This window comes from Emys orbicularis, chromosome 1 (assembly GCF_028017835.1).
Source record: "Emys orbicularis isolate rEmyOrb1 chromosome 1, rEmyOrb1.hap1, whole genome shotgun sequence".
NCBI classification, from domain to species: domain Eukaryota; kingdom Metazoa; phylum Chordata; order Testudines; family Emydidae; genus Emys; species Emys orbicularis.
This window is the reverse complement of record NC_088683.1, coordinates 175,542,249-175,565,669: the sequence shown is the minus strand read 5'-3', so window position 1 is coordinate 175,565,669 and position 23,421 is coordinate 175,542,249.

Genomic DNA, 23,421 nt, shown 5'->3' with positions numbered 1-23,421 from the left:
ACCTCCACAGTACTTTTCATCTGGGGAATTGTTGACGCAGTTCAACGCCAAAAAAATTTGGTGTGCCGTGTAGCTGGTACAGAGAAACTGTCCTGTTCTACTCCAGAAGAAGCTACATTTCAGTGGTGAATAAAGAAATCCACGTAGAGTACAGTTTGTTCAACACATTGGGATTCTTCACAATGAAAGACATGACACATAAATATAAAATACCACTATAGACCTTCTAGACTTTAAGGACAGAAGGGACCTTCGTGATAATCTAGTCTGACCTCCTGCATGTGGCAGGCCACAAAACCTCACCCACCCACTCCTGTAATAGACCCCTAACCTCTGGCTGAGTTACTGAAGTCCTCAAATTATGGCTTAAAGAAGTCAAGTTACAGAGAATCCATGATTTACACTAGTTTAAACCAGCAAATGACCTGTGCCCCATGCTGCAGAGGAATAGGAAAAATTCCCAGGGGCACTGCCAATCTCACCTGGGGGGAAATTCCTTCCTGACCTCAAATATGGTGATCAATTAGACCCTGGCAAGACCCACCAGCCAGACACTTGGGAACGAATTCGCTGTAGTAACTCAGAGCCCTCCCCATCTAGTGTCCCATCCCTGTCCTTTGGGGATATTTGCCACTAGCAGTCACAGATGGGTGACATGTCATTTTAGGCAATCTCATCATACCATTCCCTCCATAAACTTTTTCAGTTCAGTCTTGAAAACTGTTAGTTTTTTTGTCCCTACTGTTCCCCTTGGAAGCATGTTCTAGAACGTCACCTATTCTGAATTTGTCATTCAAAAATTATTTTAAGAGTGTTTCACAATAAGAGAGAACTTTAGAAAAAGTAGATATAAAGTCACGGGTTCAAAGTGAAGTGGTTTCTTTATGTGGGTCAATAAATTCAATGAGGGGAAAAGTCATTCTTTCCTCTATAAAAAAAAACAAAACAAAACAAAAAACAGATCTCTATACCTGACTCTTTCTTCTGAAGCAATCTCTACATTGTTTTTTTCTTTTCATAAGTTGCAGTTCTGGGGTCAATGGAATAAGCAAGCATTCCCAGTGGAGAAATATTTTCTTAAATTTCTAAATGCTGCACTTGCTCACCAGTTGCCTTCACTTAGGAAAGTGCAGTGGCTAAGCACTTAACAGTCCATGAACTTCTGCATTTTTTCCCCCACATAGCGTGACTTGATACCCAAGGGCAGGAAAGCAACCCTCTCAAACACAGAGCAAATGCATTCAACTTGAAAGAGACATGGACATTGTCATTGGCCTCTGGAATCAGCTTATCAAATAGGCGAGCTGGGGTGAGGGAGGAAGGAGGGGAGAACAACCATACAATACACTGTTCCATAACTCAGTGTCACAAGAAATGTAGCTTCTCGGTGTTCGTTTACTAATAAAGATGTCAAAGGCATTTTGATGCTTAGGATTTTTCATATTCGCTTCCGAGATCTGACTGCTTTTCATTATACGAGTGAGAAACATGGCGAGGGATTTTGTTTTGTTTTGCTGACTTGTACTTATGAAAGGAAGGTCACCCAACAAATTGTGATTAATATAAAGGCATAGCACTTTCCAAAGCAGCCAGAGTGAATTGTACTGTCAGGTAGTAAATAGCCATCACTTGTTCTGAGCAGTAACACTGGACCCAATCCTGGAGAGTGCAAACTCTGGGACTCAGCTGCCTCCTGGACACCACCCCCTTTTCCCATTGCGGGGAGTGGGGGGATGAACTGGCCCACCTTCTTTGGTGAGACACATAGTCAAGGCAGGATGCCTTGGGGGGGGGGGGAATAAGGGGCATTGGACACCCCATCCCCTAGGCAGCCTTAAAAATCTCAGCCTATCCCTGAATTCTAATTCATGCCATTAATTATCCCCTGATCAGCCATGCTTAGGATATAACAGTGAAACCCAGGACCGAACAGGGGACTCGTTTCTACTTTGTTACCTGCAAAGTAGGTAACTTCAAAAAACTTGGCAATGGCTTGACAGCTCGTTTGGTGTGACTATTGTTTTTTCCATGTGCTTATTGTTTCCCTTTTCTTATCAGAAAGAGTCAGCCTTCCCCTGTGTTTGTGCTATCCACCTGTTGTCTGTAGCCTTGCATGTGGACTGTAAACTCACTAGGGCAAGCACTGTTTCTTCCTTAGATGTTCATAAACTGTCTAGCACAGTATATATAATAAAGAGCATGAAATATGCTTAAACAGTTCCCATTAATAGGGATCTTTTTCATACAAGCTATGGACGAAAGGGAACATAAGCCAATGTCATGGATAAGATATAAACAAGGGTTTTAATAATAATTAATATAGATACTAGAGATGGGTGTGAATCCAAAATCCAGATCAGAGCACCTCCTTGAAAAATCTGGATTTAGCTTTGGATCGGATTTCTGTGGCTCTGACCCATCTCTAAACAACATCATAGATCCATATACCATACTGTACCTTTCTGATAAAAGCATTTAGGGATGCTTCAGTATAAGCTATAGTGATATTTCCCCCACCACTAAAATGTATTAGCTAGGTACTATTCACTAGACTCTGGCAGAAGACCATTAACAAACAAATATCAGCTCACAAAGACATGAAGTGTACTATTTCTCCCATGTCTTGAAAAACTTAAAATGATTCCCTGATTCCTCGGTGTTTGCTGATCTTTTGAAGAGAAAGGCAGGGGTCAGGGGAGATGGAATCTATAAACAGCTTTGCTACCACCAATATCTTTTAAATTTTAGTATTATTTGCAGGATTCTCTTCCCCGTCCACTCCCAAATCCAACATAATAATTCTTCCTCTTTATTTTAATTTTTTTTATTTTTTATTTTTTTGCCATATCTATTGCAGCTTGTGATGGAAGCAGCCAACTCCACCTTCCCTCACGGTGATCAAGCTAAATTGTGTATTGAAACAACAGTTAGGGAAAATGAACCCTGAACACTGTAGACCCAAATAGAAGATTTAATTCATTTCCATTCACAGGAATTTCTCTGATAATCCTGTAATTTTCATTCAACTGATGTATGCCATCATGTGGCAGAACTGGGTAATGCTCAAACATTCCGAACCTCATTTAGATCAGTCCTTCTGTAATTAACAAATACATAATGAAATACCTTGACTGCGGAAATGTATTCATTTGGGACAGATATAAGAAAGGCTGCTCTCTACCATGAATTCTAGATACCCAGGTAATAATAGCCCTTACTGTACCTAAAAACTGCTGGCAAACTGAATAAGTGTGTAATGTTAGCACTTCAGGTAATTATATTGGTTCCTACAAAATAAAACCCTAATGCGTCTGCACAGTTTGCTTCAGAAAGTTCTGTATTTCTAATATGTACCCTTAAAAATAACTGTTCAGCATTATATCCTTGTGAGTCACAGAAGAGCTCAATCCTGTTATAAAACTGCAGAGAGAGAGAGAGCTTACTGACCACTTCAACAAATGAATCAACCTGATTAGCTGTCTAGTGCAAACTGCTGAGGGCCCAACATGGAGCGGTCACCTTTACACATAACAGCACAGGAAAATTACAATTTCAAAAACATTTAGACACTTACACTAAAATAGCAAATCCAGTCATTTTCATGAGTGTTGCTTAACACAATTTCATGCCCTCACAGCCTTGCTGAGCAGCATTTTCTGCTTCTCCCTCTTGACAAGGCTAAAATGGGTGATTAAAGCTGGCAGAGCCTGCTCACCCCAAACACAGCTGCCTGGGTGATACTTAAAGCCACAGCAGCCTTTTGGATGTTAGAAAGAAGTGACAAGCAAACATCAGCCCCTATGTGAGCAATCATAGGTCACACTTGCCTAAACATGAGCACAGTCCAGTGTTTGGTTCTGAAAACAGCAAACTCAGTGTCAACTCTTTTCAATTCAAGAATATAGAATATAAATGCCATATCCCGGTCTGCAGAATGTACAGAAAACTGAGTTCTGGTGTAACTTAAACATTTATAAAATGCACCCAATATAAAAGACCTGATCTTCAGGTCCAGTTGAACCGCAGACAGTGCAGCACTGAAAGAGGTGGGCAAAAGTAGCTTTATGCCTGGCTTGCCTCAGTGTTCTGAACTCAGCCCTTCCTATCTGCCATATCCCTAATATTCCCTCTGCACCGGGGCTTTCGTATGCTAGTCCTATGATACCTAGGGATTCTTCAGCTGATCTGCTAAGCCCCTTTACAGCCCCTTTGTGCCACTGGAGCATACACCATGGTCCAACGTCTCTGAGCACAGATACAATATCACACATAACAAAGGACTTCTTCAAACAAAAGAGAGTCTTTCCCCACATATACAAAAACAAGTTACACTGAAACACCAGGAAGATATGAACCTTGCACCATGAGATAACACAGGTTTGGTTAAAACAGTGAAGAAAGTGAATACCAGATGCGGGAGCCATCCTCACTGATAGCGTAGGGACTGTTAGAATGAGCATCCATTTTGATCTTAATAGCTATAGCAGTGTGGGTGGGGAGAGAGAGACTCATAGTGCCAAAACTCAAACAAAATAGTGATTTAAAGAAAGACTTCCTTCAGGTTCACTTGCAAGCTGATGCAATTGTCAGAGACTGATTAGCACTGCCAGATAGGAGGGATACCTCATTCTGCACCAGCTGTAGATGCCAAGTTGTCCTCAGGAGTAGCACCATGAAGAAAGCATTGTAATAATCCATTTTGAAGGTCACAAAATCAAAAATAGCAATTGAGTTACCAGATGTAGATGAAGAGTTTAGCCAATAACATCATATGTATCCAATAACCTCTTGGTCAAGTCACAAGCAAATCCCTCTCAGTACTGGCCTTAAACCACCCCTACCTATACCCTCAATATCCTTCCTCCAGCCTACTAGCATTGACTTTAAACATTTCACTCTCATCCAAAGCCAAAGCTAACTCACGAACTGTGAAGGATAGCATCACGTGAGTATGATGAGAATGAGACGGTACTGTGCATCAACTGCAAACTGACACCACTATCACCAAAATCAGCTTGCAGACTCACAGACTGAACAGAAGGAAAGAAGCAACACAGTATTGAGGATTCCCACCAGGAGCCCTCAGGTAGATCACCAACCACACAAAACCACTCCCTGTAGGGGAGCAGCGGACACCACCGATTTGCTCGACTTAATGTATCCCCTGTATGTACGTACACACACACACACACACACACACACACACACACACACACACACACACACACACTTTCAGATGAGGTCTGATGTAGAGCTGTCAAGTGGTACTGTTGCCAGTGGTGATATTTCTAGTCAACATAATCATCCTGCACTACAATCTCTGTTGAACGGGCATGAGTTACCAGTCTTCATTGCCTTGGCATGTACACAAGTCTGTGCAGGGAAGAGTGTTCTGATTACAGATATAGTTGATTGCGCAGTGACCCCTACAGGTACAAATAAGGTCTTGTAGAAACTCAGGTGTCATTGGGCCTTAAAAAATACAGGAAGTAGTTCATCATCCATCCATGTTGCAATCCGCTTTACCTATGTGCAAAGACATCCAGATCTTTGTTTGCCAAGATTTCTTTTGACATGCTCTTCAAAACTGTCTTCACATGCTGGGAGTTTGGCCACTAACTAGTCCTTTTTGATGGCCTGATTGAAGCACAAATAATTCAGGTCTCTTTGGGTCTTCTTTTCTTTCTCACTCTGGTCATATAGCTACCAACTTCCTTGCTGCAGAAATGGCAGCTTATCCATCACTCTCTCCTAATTTGACAAGATCTCTGAAGCAGTAAGTTCCCTTTGTTTTGACAACATTATACACAGATTTTTTCCCCAATACCAAATAGGGATGACACAATCACATCCTGTTAATCCATGTACAGCAGGAAGTATGTTGCAGAAGTCAGGAATGAGTGCATCATAACCACATGCACGAGTATGAAGGGATGCTTGTCACTTGTGCTGGTAATGGTGCCTGTTTCAATCCACATGTTATCTATGTGTTCCATTTTTGGAAAGCAGTGAACAGCAAGGACCAAAACATCTGTATTGCAATTACAGTGGTTCCTTTGACACCAAAAGACCCAAAAGCCATATTGGCACATAGAGTCCAGAAGCATTCTTGCATCTGCTTCCTCTGGAGTACTGTACAAGTCTTGAGCTTCAACACTTCTCCTGGTGATGGACTTTGCTACTTCACCACTGGAAAAATCTCCAGCAAGGAGGAGTGCTTGCATTGGTTATTCTCCCACCATCAGTTGCATTTTAAACCATATGTTCACAGAGGCATAGGGAATCCACCAATTACTTGGTATTTCTTGCATCCAACCTTAGATCATGTCCAGTCAGGCCCGCCGACAGCAATTCCAGGCCCCAGGACAGAACAGTCAATGGGACCCCTACGACGTGGTCCGCCTCACATTTGGGCGGTGCTGCGCCTGGGCTGCTGGCATATTCCCTCTAATTTTTTCCATCCATGTGAGCAATAAATTTTGTTATGTGCACCGAAGTATGTGCAGATGTGCGCCACCAGTAGAAACAAAACACCTAGATATAATATATATTTTTAGAAAGTTACCATAGGGATAATTACTCCAGCCAGGACAGGTTAGGCATTTTAGAGCTCACTACCATTTGAAAGAATAAAATTACAGAGAATATATGCGCATTTCAGGAAGTACCAAGAAGTAACAATACAAGTATGTGTTGGGAGGTGAGTGTGGAAGAGACGTGTGTCTGTGTGAGAGACACACAGACACAGAGACTGTGTGAGCGGGCTGCTGGGGAAATCTGAGAAACAGTGCACTGTCTCTTTAGGAAAGACACTCAGTCACACACTCACCGTTCAGAGTAGACCGCAGCACCTCCAAGTCCTCCTGAGCCAGGCTGTGTCCCCTCTCCCCTGCTCTGCAGAGATGGGGGACAGAGGGACGGGGACACCCTGACATCAGCATCCCCTAATCCCTGCTCTGCATAGCTAGCGGGAGGGTCCCGGCAGCAGCTGCAGCAGGACAAAGCAATGTGGGGGGAGAGAAACCTGAACTCCTGCTGTTGGCTGTGCCCCACTTGACTCTCTCCTGCGGCCCGGCCTACCGGCCCTTTTAAATCACCCGGGCCCCTAAGCAATTGCCCCCTTTCCCCCACCCCATCGGCGGTCCTGTGTCCAGTGCTGTCTTTCTGCAGTTTTCACAGAGCTACTGTTGTCTTATCTGTCAAAGAATTTGGTTTCCAAATTAAGCTTTGGCAAATCCTTTTAGGACCTGCCTCAAGTACTCAGCAGCCATTTCATCAAATGTGTGGCATTTGTCTCCAGCCATTATTTCTGTGACAGCCATGGCATCTCTGATGTACATTGTGGCTTCTTTATTGCATGCTCTTAGCTCATGGATGCTTTCATCTTGAGCTTCCAGCTGATGCTCTAATTCAGTTTTGTCTGTTCTTCTCATTGTTCCATAAGCACAGGTCCTATTGGGTGACTAAAATCAGTTGCCATTGAAGCATCATCTCTGCACCTTGCTAAGCACAGGGCTCTGGAAAACAATTTCTGAACTGATGGCTGCTGTGATTGCCCCTCCTTTGCCAGATTTACATTGGTCTTCTTGGCAAATGTTTTGATGCCAGATAGTGGGCTAAAGAAGCTATGTGTCCCATCAGAATCAAGTTCACCTCTCACACATCTCTCCATTTGTTCTTCACCAACTTCTGCTATTTTCAGTAGAGACTCTTGTACATCTGCTGTTACATGCAATCCAGTAGATATGTTGGTAAGCACCTCTGGTTGTGATTCATGGTCAAATGGGTTTGTCATATTGTTGATGACATGGCTATTAAGAGCTTTAACATGCTCGTCATCCCTCTTCAGTGCAGAGGCAAGGACTTGTTTATGGACTTTGTCTTCACTACTTTTTGTTAGGCCACTTCTTTCTCTCATAGCTTTTGCATGTTCGTAATATGAAGCTATGTATTGTGATTTGTAGCCCTAAAACTGACCTGTCCATAAGGGTCACTGAATTAAAAAGCTAATTTCTAGAATATTTGAAAGCTAATACTGCATGCATAGGCAATTGCAAATTAAAACCTTCTATCAGGCAGACAAAATAAACAAAAGCTTACAAATGGAGAAGCATTACATTAGGAATTCAAGTACATTTATGTCTACCTTCCACGCAGTACAACTATGGGCATACAATCAATGCAACTAGTGCACAATCTTCAGTGAGAGACTGATCTGGGTCAAGAAATTTCAATTGAAAATATAGAAAACCATTATAATCACTCATTAGATACCGTGACAATAAAGAATATCTGATGTGAAAACATTTTGTATTATTATATTGCAAAATGTTAATATTCACCATTTTTGCCACATGCTGAACAGCTCTCTCATTTCTGGGGGGAAATTACTTGCCCCTGCAAAACCAATAAAAAGCTTTGAATATGCTGTTTGGCAGCTTTGACCAATAAACACCACATTAAGGTGTTCAAATAAACTTATACAGTAAAAAAATTGCAATTGAAACACTGTTTCTGGAACTGTGCAAAACATGACACTTTCTCATTTTGGATACCATTGTTTCACCTTGTCTGCAGGTTTATCTTACCACATGATAGCTCCATGTCATACCTCTTCTAAACATAGATCATTTCAAAACATATTTTATGTATGATGCGGGTGTGTGCATGGAGGGTACTTCAAACTCCAAAAATATGGCCCTTTTTGGAGAACTGCTGCTCACCTGGAACCACTTTGAGAGGAAAGGATTGAACCAGGAAAGATTAGCGCCATCTATCTGGGGGTCAGAGGCAAGCCAACAAAAATCATTGTCATATCATAGGCTACTGACAGATTTTGCAGAATCAGCATGGACACCGGACCTATGTCCATGGCTAGCAGGCTACCAATCAGTTTAACTACTGCTGTCTCTGTACCATAACCAGGCCTAAAACCAGAGAGAAATCTAGGTAATCTGAAGACTCTGTAGTTGCCATACTACAAATAATTTTAATCAACTGCCCCAAGAAGGCATTATTAGAGACACAACGATGACTTGTCAAGTAAACCAGAGTCAAGAGGTAACTTTGTGAGGGAGGGCCTAGCATCCATTAATTTAAAAGAAGTCAACACTCACTCCTGTCCCCCATATGGAGGCATTTCCAATATGAACAGTGGACCTATAACCTCTCTGCTATATTTTTCTAGCTAGGACTCTGGCTCTAGAAAGCACTTACCATAAGTACATGCTTAAGTCCATCGGTATTCAGAACAACACTTAAGCACATGCTTCAGTTAGGCCCTGAATAGAGAAGCTTTCCTGAATCTGGTCCTAAGAGAGGCAAAAGTCAAACTTGTAGATTGCAACTTGAGGGTCCCCAAGTGCCTTTCAAACATCTGAGTGAAAACAACAGGAATGTTACCAGAGAGGATGCCATGTTTATCCTCTCTTGACCCAGATCTGCCATCACAAACTCAGCCAATCTTATATTCAAAGTAACTAGAAAATGCTTTGCAGCAAGAAAAGTCTGACACTGAGTGGACACAGCCAGAATTAATCAAATCAACTATCTGGAAGAGCTGTGCTAAATGAAATTTTGTGTATGCAGTAGTGATAAGAAAAAAGCGCTCTTCATTTTCACCGGAGCCACAGCACAGCAAGTTAAAACCAGTCACAACATATCCTATTTGGAAAGTGATTTCTGCCCATGAATCTCTCATCTCTACCCCATATCCTTTATCTGTTGCAGGTCATCTGGGTCATACGAGGCAATATGGGAGTATGATATAGAAAGAGAGGATGCTTAGAGAGAGAACTGATTCAGTTAGTATGTTACAGTTTTGAAAAGTAAGATATTTATCCCAAGTGTTGTGTGTTTTATAGAGGGAGAATGCTTGGGGATAGGGGGGTTGGTTTTCTTTAAAAGAAGAACAGGTGCCACCTTTGACATTCCCTTGGCCACATCACCACCCAACCTCTAGATTCGCACAAAGTGCAGCTCAGCCAGACAAAAAATTTTAAAATGCATAATTACGCTGGACAGTCACCTCCATATACACACACACATGCAGACAAACCTCTTTCATCCTCTAACACGCATTTACTCTTGTAAATACATACACATTCCAAACTCTTTATGTACAGATAGTGAGTGTTTATTTTGATTTATATGTGATATGCTAAAACTAAAAAAGGAGGGAAGATAAGTGTCCAAGAGCAAGACAGACTCTTTGTACACATTCGTATTTTCTGTTTATCACCTGTAGTTTGTGGCGGGGTTGGCTTTTTTTGTCATTATCGTCTCTGTCTATGCAATCAATAAAGGACTTCCAAAGGTCTTTGAATGTACCTATTTTACTCAAATTTTATAGCATATATTGCCTTCCAATATGCTGTTGTCTGCATTACTGTCACAGTCTATTCTGCTTTGGTAAGTGGTGATTTGTTTTTCAATGCCTTTCATATGAAATACTGGGAAATGGATCAACTATCTATTAATTAACGGTCTCCTATTGCTGAATTCTGTGGCATTCCATAGGAATATTATATTAAATTATATGGCAGAAAAATGCCTGCTACAATAGATCATTATGTTCATTTTCAAAATGTTTGGACACCAAAACACCAGTTCAGAATTTTTAAAGATATCCACTAAAAATATGAGGCTGCCCAAAAACAACACGGCAAAGAGCTGTGGAAGCCGAGCTGAAAAACCTTGGGCACAGCTGGGCAACCATTGAAAGACTTGCCAGAAACAGACAGGAGTGGAGGAGCTTTGTCGCTGCCCTAAACGCCAGAGGTATAATGGGAACACGATGATGAAGACTAAAAATAAATCATCATGAACAATGCCTTTATACTCATAGGACAAATAACTCTATAGAAATTGCAGGCTTACAGTTTCCTTCTGAGCTTTTCTGGAGTCAGGCCTATGATTTAAGAAAGAAGTGTAATGTTAAGAAGACTAGGGTTCCTGGACTTTGGACCTAAATCAGGATTCTTACTAGTCTGTAGCCCTCAACAAGGACAGAGAGAATTTTATATTTTGTCAACAATCTGCTGACCGAACATGAGCATAGTTTTGAACAATTGGAAAAATCCCTCATCTGCTGGCTAGACTCACTGAATGTCCATCCAACCCATTTCTTTAACTGAGACCAAAAGCAGCATCTTAATGGTCCATAAGCAGTAACCTGACACAGGAGTCAAAAGCAAGTGGACTAATAGCTGAGCCAGTATGTGCTATGACCGGTTTGCCTCATGTGGAAGTTGCCCTTGGCCAGTCTTATTTTTCACAATCTTTTCTGGAGTTGCACTTAGTAGTCAGCTAGATTATATAGATATTGCCATACCAAATCAGACTCATGGTCTATTTAGTCTGGTATCCTGTCTCTGACAGTAGCCAAATGTTTCAGATGAAGATGGAAGGAACCCCATAATAGACAATTATGACTAGTATACCAATGAGGGAAATTTCTTCCTAAATCAGGAAGTAGTTAATTGACTTATGTCCTGGAACAAAGGGTTTATATCCCTTCTATTTCCACTTCATTGCCAACTGTTGTGCCTGCCAACTGATGTCTATGCTAGAATGGACTAATTCAATTAGCCAAGTCGCCCATCTGGTTGCTGGACTCAGTGCCTGTTAATCCTGCAAATTTCCAAGGCTAAAATACAAATCAAGACACCTATATTCTTCCATCAGCCATAGCTCTGCCTCATGAATTCAAAGGGGAGCTCCCCATGGCTGAGTCAGAAAAAGCTATAGCTAGCTTGTGTCATTTGGAAGTTTCTGAGACTTCTGTAGGTCTTAAATCTAGTTTCAGACGATAGCCGCGATGACTCAAATCCTCACACACAGTGTACCTCCCTCTTTCCTTCTGAGCAATCAATGCTCTATATTTTAAAATCTCTATAGCTAAGGGGTTTCAATAATTCATTTATGCTATTTTGGCTTTTGTTAGGTTGTTTTAGTTATTTGTCTTGGTAATTTGATTGGTAAACTGGCCAGATTACCACAGAGAAAGACATTTAGAGGGGCAGAGAGCACCATGCTCTTATGTGAATGTCTTGAGGTCCAACAGAAAGTCATATCAGACATCCCATTTGTCATCCTGAAATCCTGAGAATGAAAGATACACGGCCCTCAAAGATGAAGGGAATTCTTCAAATAGAAATCAGTTAAAAGAAGTTAATAAAATGTGAAGACTCTGATGCATAGGGTCATCAGGTTCATGCACTGGGATTGCACAGAGTCTTCTTTAAATAACTTCCTAGATGAAAGGAGAGAATTTAATTTTGCTGATAAAATGAGATCAATTAATCAACCAGCACAGCCAACGATATATTTCCCCTCCATAAGGGAAAACCAGCTAAGTTATGATAAAGAATTTATTAGCAAGAAGAGTTCTCCTTAGATTTCCTTGGGATAGGAAGGGCAAGCCAATAGTAAAATATTTTAAACCTCATTGTGGGCTTTTGGAGCACGGGTGAAATGTGCACCATCTATAAAGATTATTAAGATGAAACTATTAACCCTCTGACAGTTTAATAACCATTCTTTATGTTATAATAACACAAGGCCCCTTTGGGATCAGAGTTCCAATTTTGGAGGCAGTGTCCATCATTTGTCAAGGAAATTGAACCTTTGTGTTGAGCAAAACAGCAACAGGCACAAGCCCCCCTTCTTCCCCCCCTTCCCCCCCCCCAGCTACCCAGCATGAGCTTTAAGTCCAGGCCTATCTTCCCTGTGCTAGAGCCATTTGGTCAGCACACCGCTCTTGGGAACCACAAATCCCTGGGATAGGCGAACAAGCAGAAAATAGGATTAATGAAACACTGTCATGCAACCTGAATATTTCTGCAACACACAAGGGTTTAGATCTTTAATAGCAGTGACGTGTTATGGCAGCAGATAATAGCCAAGTCCCTGTGGGCTAGCACAAGTTGCCATTGTTTCCAGGTATACAGTGACCCAGTGTGGTGTGAAAAATCAGACCTTGTTATAGTAGCCGGAAAGAAAATACATACCTCCCTTTCCATGTATATTTTGATAAGAGCAAGAAAAAGCAGATCGGACTATTAATATTCATACTACGTGTGGCCAGTGACATGTATGCTTGAGTTACCAATCCATCAGGTTTAACATTCAAACACTTGCTGATGAGCAATCACATTCCAGAATTTATAGGAAAACACCCTATTTAAATCTTCATTAAGAGGCACTGCACTCCAGTGCTTAGCGCTAAAGACTAGGAGCTTAGGGTGCTTTGGATTCTAATGCTAGCTGAGATGCAGAGTCATTATTAGCTAGGGGCAACTTTGTTGACTTTTTATCTTCTCGATGTTCCCAAAGGGCCCAATTCCAATACCTTTATTTACAGTGAACAGCACCTTACTCCACAAATAGCCACCATTGACTTCAGTGGGAGGATTTGTGGATTAAGGCAATACTAAACAGGAGAAAGGGTATCAGAATCTGCTTTGAAATGCACCTTTCCTTACAGCACCCATTCACAAGATTGATTCAGGATGCACCCCAGTCACAGTTGAAGAGAGTGTTCTCTGGAAGCAACTTCTATGTCACTCAAAAAGTAGGCATTCACTTTCCATGCTGCACATATAGGACTTCACCAAAAATCACTGCTTCTGAGCTGAGCTTTCCAAGCGTCATCCACTAATTTACAACAATAGGCCAGTGCCCTGGGCCTACTACATTTTGTTTAATACAGGTTCTGTTACAGTAACTGCATTACATAGGTAGTTTAAGTCAGCGTGCAAGGATGCAACAAGTTGTAGAAAAGAAAGGGTGTTCTTGTGGCTAAGACACCAGACAGACAGGGACTGGGGATAGACAGATTTGTTGCCTGTCTCTGTCCCACACTTCTTAAGCAACCTTGGGCACATCATATAGGAGGAGATTTTCGAAGGCACACAGAATTAGTTAGGTACCGGACTCCTTGGCAGTTGGGAGAGTTATTCCACTTTGTTTTCTTGGGAACTCCCCATCTTAAATCTATCTCTGCCTAGCAACCCATCTACAAAATGGGGACAACGATATTTCTCTACCTCACAGGAGTTCAGTTATGATGATTAAGATCTGTGAGGTACTCATGTAATATAGAATCATAGATTTTAAGGCCAGAAGGGACCACCATGATCATCTAGTCTGATCTTCTGCACATTGCAGGCCACAGAATCTCCCCCACTCACTCCTGTAATAGACCCCTAACCTCTGGCTGAGTTCCTGAAGTCCTCAAATCATGGTTTAAAAACTTCAAGGGAGAGTTCTTTTACAGACACACAGTATGCAGCAGATGCCATCTCAGTGTTTAGCTAGATCTACTTCTATGGTGTTTGTGTATAAAAGGAAGCTTTTTCCTCTACTGTCAGCTTGCTCCTCTTATGTAGTTCATTCTCTGTTGCAGCAGGCCAGCATTTTGTAATGTCACATTTAGAGCCTGGCAACAGCCCAGATACAAACTCCCCCAGAATTCTGGGTAATTTGGATCCAGGGTTTTGACTGAGATCATGATAAAGAATATATTCTGCTGTGAAGTGTCTCACATTCCACATTTCCCCAAAATGTGCAAATGTTCAGATTCAGCTTTTGGGTTAGGCCCATCTCTAGTCACAGACATTTCTGTGGGGGATGAACTGCAATGTTACAAACAACTGACTGTCATCATCACCAAATTAATTAGGCAGCAGGAGCAGTTTAACACATGTTGTTTTAAGGTTAAGTCTACTAGTAAAAGAGACAGGGGACCAGTTCATGAAAAATAAGAACTGGACTGAAATTTTGTCCAAAATTATAATAAAATCTTTTGAGATTCTAAAACAATGATCTAATCTTTTCCCTAATTATTATTCCCTCCCGCCTGCCCTTCCCCTCCAATTTCACCTGCCTTTGCATTTCCTCCTTCTGGTCCAACATACAAACAGCAACATACTGTAACAGCCAATTTTTACAGTGTTTTCAGCCCATTTTAGCAGGCCAAAGATCTTCAGATAAGCCTCATGGGGCATCTCCTCAGCTGATGTAAACTGTCATCACTCCACTTAACTCAATGAAGCTATGACAGTGTACATCAGCTGAGGGTCTGGCTCCCTAAACTTTTGGATGCACATCAAATCTTCCAAACCTTGTCAAGTTTCATATTATTAAACGGAAGTCCTAATCAGTGACTTATAACCAGCGGTTGTGCAGGTAGCCTGAAAGAGAGTCCAAAAAGCTACCACTGTTAATAGAGAAAAACAAAAGGTACATTGATTTAGGGCCCTTTTATGAACATAGGGATCAGGTCAAAAAGGCAAAGTAGTTTCAGCCAGTAACTTACAGGGATAGGTTTTACAAATAAACTGAACAGATGTGACTCACTGTCTGCTGGTGACCCTGGGGCTCAAGATTCTTATCTGCATAAGCCTCAAGAAGCCATTATATAATCAGACTCAGTACACTTGGGCACCTCTAGCTTTGATGTTTATGTTATACCCATAACACTGAAGTATTGTTTCAGGATTTATTAGAGACCATAACCAAAGCTGAATAATATACCAGATATTTATGGCATTTCTTATATAATTCTGGTGCTAGAACTCACTGTCACAGAGATGCAAGAATGAGAAGAAAGCACATTTATATTTCAAACATTGAAATAGCAAATGGTACTAACTCAAGTGATAAAAAGAACAGGAGTACTTGTGGCACCTTAGAGACTAACAAATTTATTTGAGCATAAGCTTTCATGGGCTACATCCCACTTCTTTGGATGCATAGAAGGAACATATATATATATATATATATAATGTGTGTGTGTGTGTTTGTGTGTGTGTGTATATCTCCTCAATATATGTTCCATTCTATGCATCCGAAGAAGTGGGATGTAGCCCATGAAAGCTTATGCTCAAATAAATTTGTTAGTCTCTAAGGTGCCACAAGTACTCCTGTTCTTTTTGCGGATACAGACTAACACGGCTGCTACTCTGAAACCTGAAGTGATAAATATGCCAAGTGAAAAGAAACCTCTGGCAGGTAAAAACAGGGTACTGAATCTTGCTTGCACGGACCCAGCATTGCATTGGGAGCAGTAGCTTCAATGTCTTGTGGGGCAATGCCAATTCAAGTCTAATGATGCCATCTTAAAATGAAACACATCTTCCAAATTCATCCCTGGTGAAAATTCAGTGAAGTAACTGGCATTACAATAAAGACAGAGTGGAGACCATTGGCCCAACTTTCAAAGGACAGAAACCGAGCCAAGTGCTGACTTTAATCTAGCTAGCACAGCTAAAATAGCAGGGCAGACAGAGCAGTACAAATCCTGGAACAGGCTAGCAATGAGTCTATATCCAGGGTTCTGAACAGGCTTGTACAGCCAACACTGAAGCTTGTGCAGCTCTATCTTCACTCACTATTTAGCCGTGCTAGCTAGATTAAAGCTATAGGGGGTGTGGATACCTGAGGTGCGATATAGACACATTTTTAGACTTTGTAACTCTAACCACTATACTGTGCATTGCCCCCCTAGAACACTAAACCAATTGAAAACATTGTTTAGATTATTTCCCTCCCCATCTCCTTTCACATTGCTCTTCTCTCATTTCAATTTAATTCTTGTCTGACACTCTGTTACTTTTCCCAAATTTAACTCTATCCTCTTCACCATTTCCCTCTTCCAGTTCAGATCTAACTTCTCTCCTATCCTTCACTTGAAGCAGCATTACCTTTGTATTATTGACAATTTTATCAGAGGTCTTTGTCTGACTGAAGTAGCCTTCAGCAACTGGTGGCTTTCCCCAAACTCCTACTTTAGAGTGACAAGATTTATAGGCATTCATGTTCTGTGTCAGCAATCTGGATAACAAGCAGCTCATCCCTTCTACATAAGCCCTCCCTTCCTCTTTACCCCATTTTCTCAAACATACATTGAGATACTACAATTCACCTTATCAAGTTGGTCTTGCACACCCAACTGGAAGCATGTTCCAAAAAGCTACTGTAGAGGTCCTGGACTTAAGCCTTCTTCCTACTAATGCAAGTATAGCTTCTTGAACCTCTATTACACCCACCTCGCTCACTTTTGTTCCAGGCAGATTTGGTGTTCCCAGGCATTTGCTGTCCAAAGTACAACAGAAACAGAATCATGACATTAGTATAGATATCTTTCTATAACCTCAAAGGGATGTATCCCACCCCTTTTTTATTTTTTAAGTTTCCTGTGTTAATTTTTATTATGTACCCCTCATTTTATATCTGTCAGATACTGGGTCACATAACTGCTAGCATAACTTCATTGACTTTAGCAGAGTGAAACCAGCAGAAAATGTGGCCCGTTGCATCCCACGTTGGGACTTTCACATGTTGATAAGTATGCCTACACTTCCTTACATCACTGGTAACGATGTATATTCATCCACATCCTCCTTCCCAATACTTCTTTATTTCTTCTCGATGAAACCCTCTGAATATTTGGGTTTTCCTTCCCAATATCAGACTGAAAATAAAAAGGAGGAATATTTTTCCAGAGATTACCTTTTGGTTTTGGATATTTTCTCTTCATTGAAATGATCACCCTCCAGCCTCCCTATTCCTCAAGCTGGCCTTTCATACTGTGGGTTTGACAGCTGTCAAAGTGTGAGCTTTGAGTCCCAATTGAGCAATCAATTCCTATTCCAAGCAAATGCTTGATTTTCAGCGCGTCCTTAAATACCACTTGACAAAGAGCTGAGAATCAGCGCCAAACCAGCACTCTGGTCACTGTAAGTCCAATTAGTTTCCCTGGAGAAGGGCCTGATTGAGGGAAGCTGGGGCTAATTACTAGATTAGTCTGAGCTAGGGAGTGCTAAGAAGATAATTAACCCATCAACTGGAAGAATAGACAGGCGGAGGACAGAAGTGCAACAGGGAAGGGAGAAAGAAAGGGGAAGAGGCTAACAAGGCCAGGGTAAAGGGAGATCTCTGCATGGAGAGTATCTTTGCTCTCTTCTTTCTGGCAAATGGGGATGATGTTGGTATTTCACTGTAAACAGAGTTATTGCATGGGACTGTAAAGGGTGGCAGAGATAACATAAACAAACTACCTGTCAGTGTTTGCAAAATGGAGGTATTTGTATGAGAAGATAGGATGGAGGCCTGTGGCCTGTCACATACTACTGACTTCAAATGGGACTGCAACACACAATTATGTACTTTGTTGAATAGGCTTGGACCTAAAAGCTTTTCTGAAATGAGGCCTTGAAGAAACCTATCTAATACCAGTGATATCTTTATATTATTTCAATCTTTTCTTATTTTCCAATTCTGTTTTCTCATTAGCAGAGTTTACATTTACAGTTAATAGCACAGAATATCGTACATTCCCCTATACTATGTCGTCTTTTAAAGATTTCATGGGAAATAAACAGGGATCTGGAAATTGCTTTTAAAATGGGAAATATGTATCATGCATTGTGTAGAACATTAGAGAAAGAGGAAGGATACACTTGGGGAAAGATACCACAGGTTAAAAGCATATACAATTCATTTGCATTATGGTTGGAGTGCTAGAGACAGCTATAATTAAGGTTACCTAAGCATTTTCGTTCCACAAGATCTTCTATGGTTGCTTATAACTTTTTGCCACATTCACATTTTGAGCTCAAATTTTCCATATCTGGTCTCTACCCAAACCTTTAATTTGTTGTAAAGTTCAAGCAAAATTAGTTCAGTTATTTTTGAAAACAATGACAAACAAAGAGCGTGTGGAGAGAGTGGAAGATATCTATTGTCATTAATAAACTTTTCTCATTATACAAAACTTAAGACTTAAAAAAAAAAAAAAAAAAAAAGAGAGAGATCTAGCCCCAATCAGGTTCTGTTTCAGTACTTAGATGGCTCTCATCACCATAGCGTCTGACCACCTCACAATCAGTTAATGACTTTCATTCTCACAACCCCCCTCTGAGACGCAGAGAGGTAATATCTCCATTTTACAGATGGGGCTCTGAGTCATGGGGTAGATTAAGTGACTTGCTCAGTGTCACATAGGAAGCCTGTGGCTGAGCCAGGAACTGAAGCCAGGTTGCTTGAGACTCAGACCTGTGCCCTGTGTACTAGATCATCCCTCCTACCCCAGGCTGGGGTAGGAAGCTGCTATTCGGCATAGAGATAGTCCTTAGGGAGTAGAGGACCTCTCCCATGTCCCAGAAAAAAAAACCATTGTGATTTAAATCAGTAGCAGTGGTTTAATACTGGATTTATGCACAATAATTTTTAATGAGGATTTAATGCAGAGGTGTTGCAGGCTGCACAGCGTGAATGAGGCAGACGTGTATTCACTGAGCAGTGACGGTAAAAGAATAATTTATTATTTTTATAATATAAGCCTGGGCAGAGCTTGCCGGAATGGATCTAGCTAGCCAATGGAGGGTACTGTAGCTCAGTTCAACATCCAGCCAGTAGAGGTCTCCATAACACCCAGGAAGGAAAGTAACATCCTGAGACTGGAGGGGGACCAGGCTCGGGAGAGAGCCAGAGATGGCATGAGAGCAGGAGCAGCAGGCTGGGAGCTGGCTGCAGAAGAGCAGCCTGCTGCTTGCTGGGGCCCAGCAGTAGCCCTGGCAGGAGGATACCCAAGAGTGGGGTGAAAACAGGAGGACAGACAAAAGAACTTAACTCTGGCCAGGAGAGCTACAGGCCAGTGTGCAATTTCCTCTAGGAGAGTGGCTTGGAGGGGGTATCCCTGTCACTAACCCCAAGGAGCCCCACCACCTCCCTAGCCCTGTATGGTTAGGAACTATAGAGTTAATCTTTTGTTGTAACTGTTAAAGCAATTCTGCACAGAGTAGGGGATTTGCGCCTGTTTGTTCCTGACAGCCTTAGTAAGAGTCCTCTGTTACTTCCACAGAATGCACCAGTATTTATGGGAATCCACTGAGGACTTGAACCTTGTACTTAAAGGACCTCTCTGATCAAGATATTTCAAAGCCGCACAACTCCCTGCCTTACACTGTGATATACCCAGCAAGCATTACAGAGAAAACATAATAAAAATCAATAAACAGATTTAAGCACACTAAACATACCAGGAGTCACCCATCAGTTTTATCAGGCCCAAGCAGGCCAAAGTCTTTCCAACCCTTCTGTAAGGGTTGGGGCCCCATTTAGACAGGAAGTTCTGTCCATTTGCTGGATCAGAAAGAAGGCCCCGTGTCAGTTCAAGCTCATACTTTTATACCGAACCCCCTCTTTGTCTCCTAGTCTCTGGAAAACCCACTTTGAACTAGTATATGCAAGCCACTCTCTGGTGTGGTATCTCTCTGAAGGTGTTTACAACCTAAATGATTCACCTTAATCACCTACCACTGTTTTAGTTCCTGGAGAAGCTGTGGTAACCCTCCCCACTGGCCCAAAGCGATACAGGAACCATTCATAAACTTAACTCAATATGGGCCACACAGATATGAAATATCTGTCACACTTAGTTCAAAGAAAGAAAAGCCACACTGAATGGTATAGAAAGTTTGAAACTGTCAGCAGGAAAACAAGACACTCAAAACTAGTCCTATTTTACAGAATAATGCTTTGCAGCAAACTTCATCAAAGCACTTCATTTCCTAAAGAAACTTTCAAATAGCCTCAAGGCATTCTTTGACCAGCTGTATATTATATCAGCTAAATGTCCTTTGAGTGAAAAGTGTCCCATAACAGAGGCACCTGCAGGATGTGTTGCAATACACTTCTACTGCACATACTTGTTCAGCGCAACCATACAGCTCCACAGGCTCATCATTTATATTCACAATGGACAGCTGGCGCCAGCTAAATTAAACATTACATTTGTTTGTGTTGTCATTCTTAAAAAATGGCTCAGAAAGTTCCTCCAGACTTTGAAATGTTTAATTGTACTTTCAACTGCAAACCAATCAAAAATGTGCTGTTCTCCCGTATAATGAGCACTGAGGGGAAAAAATAAACCTTTGCATCCACTAGAATATTGATAGATCAATTCACCAAATCTGGGAACTCAGAAAAGGAAGTATGCTTACTGAGAGAGTCTGCTTCATTAACCGATCATCATTCCACAGAAAAGTTAGCCCTATGCTGTATCTCCCTAACAGAACAGAGGCAAACTGAAGGTTTGTCAGTTTACAATTCTTGAGAACAATGTATATATCTGCTGAATTCTAAGGGGCAAATTCTGGCCTCACATGTACCAAGGGGAGTCCAGCAGGACCAGGATTTCATCCAGAGCAGTTAGGGGCCAATCCTGCAAGGATTTAGGCATATGCTTAACTTTGTACAGTTGAGTAGTTCCATTGAGTTCAGTGGGGCTACTCACGTGCACAAAGTTAAGCATGAGTGTAAATGTTAGCAGCTAAGTTCCCTGTTCCTGCAAAGATTTTAAAGGGCACTCATTTCACATCACTCAACTCTACATTCAGATGACTGACGAATATCAGACCTGAACTATTTACATTTTTAAGTGATATTAGTGCTTCTGAATAGTTCTCAAGGGGGAGCAGTAGAGACTTCTTTTAGCGAGTTTCTAAGGGTCTGTCTTCACTGCAGCATTAACTCGAGTTATCTACTCTCAAGTTCCTCCTCTCAAATTAGCCTGGCTCAAGCAACAATGCTTGGGTGGCTGTGTCCACACTGGCACTGCACTCACCTGTGATGCTAAGACTTCAGGGGGCACATCCCAGGGCTCTGAGCACTGCAACAAGCTGAGCTTCCCTATGAATCCTTCCCCAGTGAATTGTGGGAGAGCAGAGAGTGAAACTGAAGTACAGAAAGGCTTAAGTGACTTGTCCAAGGTCACACAGGTAAATCAGAGAAGCAGGAGCACCAGCTGGAGGGAACTGGGTGCAAACATCCATCCCCCATGCAAGGTTTTTGCACATACTTAAGGTTCCATAGGCTGGGGAGCCCGGGGAGCCATGGCCCAACCACTTTTAAGCAATGGTCCCCGTACTAAATCAGTATGGCTGCTGTTGGAGTGGTCCAGAGTGCCGCTCTGGTTGTATAGTTGCAACGCCACTGAAATTTGAACTGACCACTTCTCTATACAGACAGAAGGGCAGCTGGGCCAAACTTCAGTGAATGGCATTGCAACCTGGTGCATGGGATCACAACACCACACACATTTGACCCGGCCACCCCTCTGTCCAGACAGAGGGGCTGCCAGGCCACGAGGTTGCAATCTGGTGCACAGGGTGCCTGTTTCTGCACGTCGCAGTACAGGGGAGTCCACCAAGAATTCCACATCTGACAGCACACAATGTGAGTAAGAGAGAGGAGACACTACCCAGCCAAGGGATACCCATGTCCCTGCCGGGTGGGAGTGGCACAAGCAGGGATTAGAATGAGTTCCCTGCGGTGGGGAGGAGAGAGAGACTGAATTTGCCATCCCCCACCCCAAGAACTTTATGAATTGGCACCACTGACAAGAAGTAGAGAGAAGAGAATAATCCCAGAAATTGATGGAGACCTCCAGCTCATTTCACTCAGTCGCTGCTAGAGTTGGATGGACAATTAGCAACAAGAAAGACTGATTTTTTACTAATTCACAGTTGTTCAACATATCCATTCTACAAACACATTTCAAACCTAGGCTCCTAGGGGAGTATTCATGCAGATATTTAGTTTTCTCACTGTATGACTGGTTCCCCTAAGTCACATGATTTGGTTTCCTGTCCCACTCAAAACCCCACAGATTTCAAGTGCCTTGCACAGGCACTTCCATTGTGAATACTCACATGCCTATACCAGATAGTCACACAAGTACTTGCTAGAGTGTTCCTCACAGTTTCACTTTCTTCAGACATTCTCACTAGCAAAAGTGTGCTTGCATGAAGGTTTATAAAAAGTGAATTAACTGACAAATCTGTAGTTTTTATATGAAAGAATACTTGTGTACACCTTTTGCTGTCTTCCACCCAACTTTGCTCATTACTACGTGATAGCTCTTCGGTAACCTTTCATTATTGACCTGGGCCAGACTTGAATCTGTAACTGAATACTAAGAAGTTCTATATCCCACCATTAACCTTTAAGCCACGTAGTTGCCCCTTTGTCCTAAAAAATATATGAAACAAGAACAATGCTCCCATTGCTAAATGAATCAGTGTTCATGAATTGTTATTGAGGGTACCACACAAAGGGTCCTCCCATTTGTGCCTTACGACCTAATTCAATGCCCACCGAAATGAACAGGCTTTAGATTGTGCCCTCAATTATCCTGCATTTTTCAGCAGGAAAACAGACATCAGTTGGGTTAAGCCATCAGTTCTCTGAAATGAATGCAGATATAATTACTTGATTTAGTGAAGAATTGTTCATCATTACTATCTTAACCTTTATTAAAATGCCAAAGATTTATTTATTTAAATTTTGGACTGACAAATTTATTTTTAAAGCCATTTATTTAATACCGAAACATCAGGGAATGCTACCAGGGAT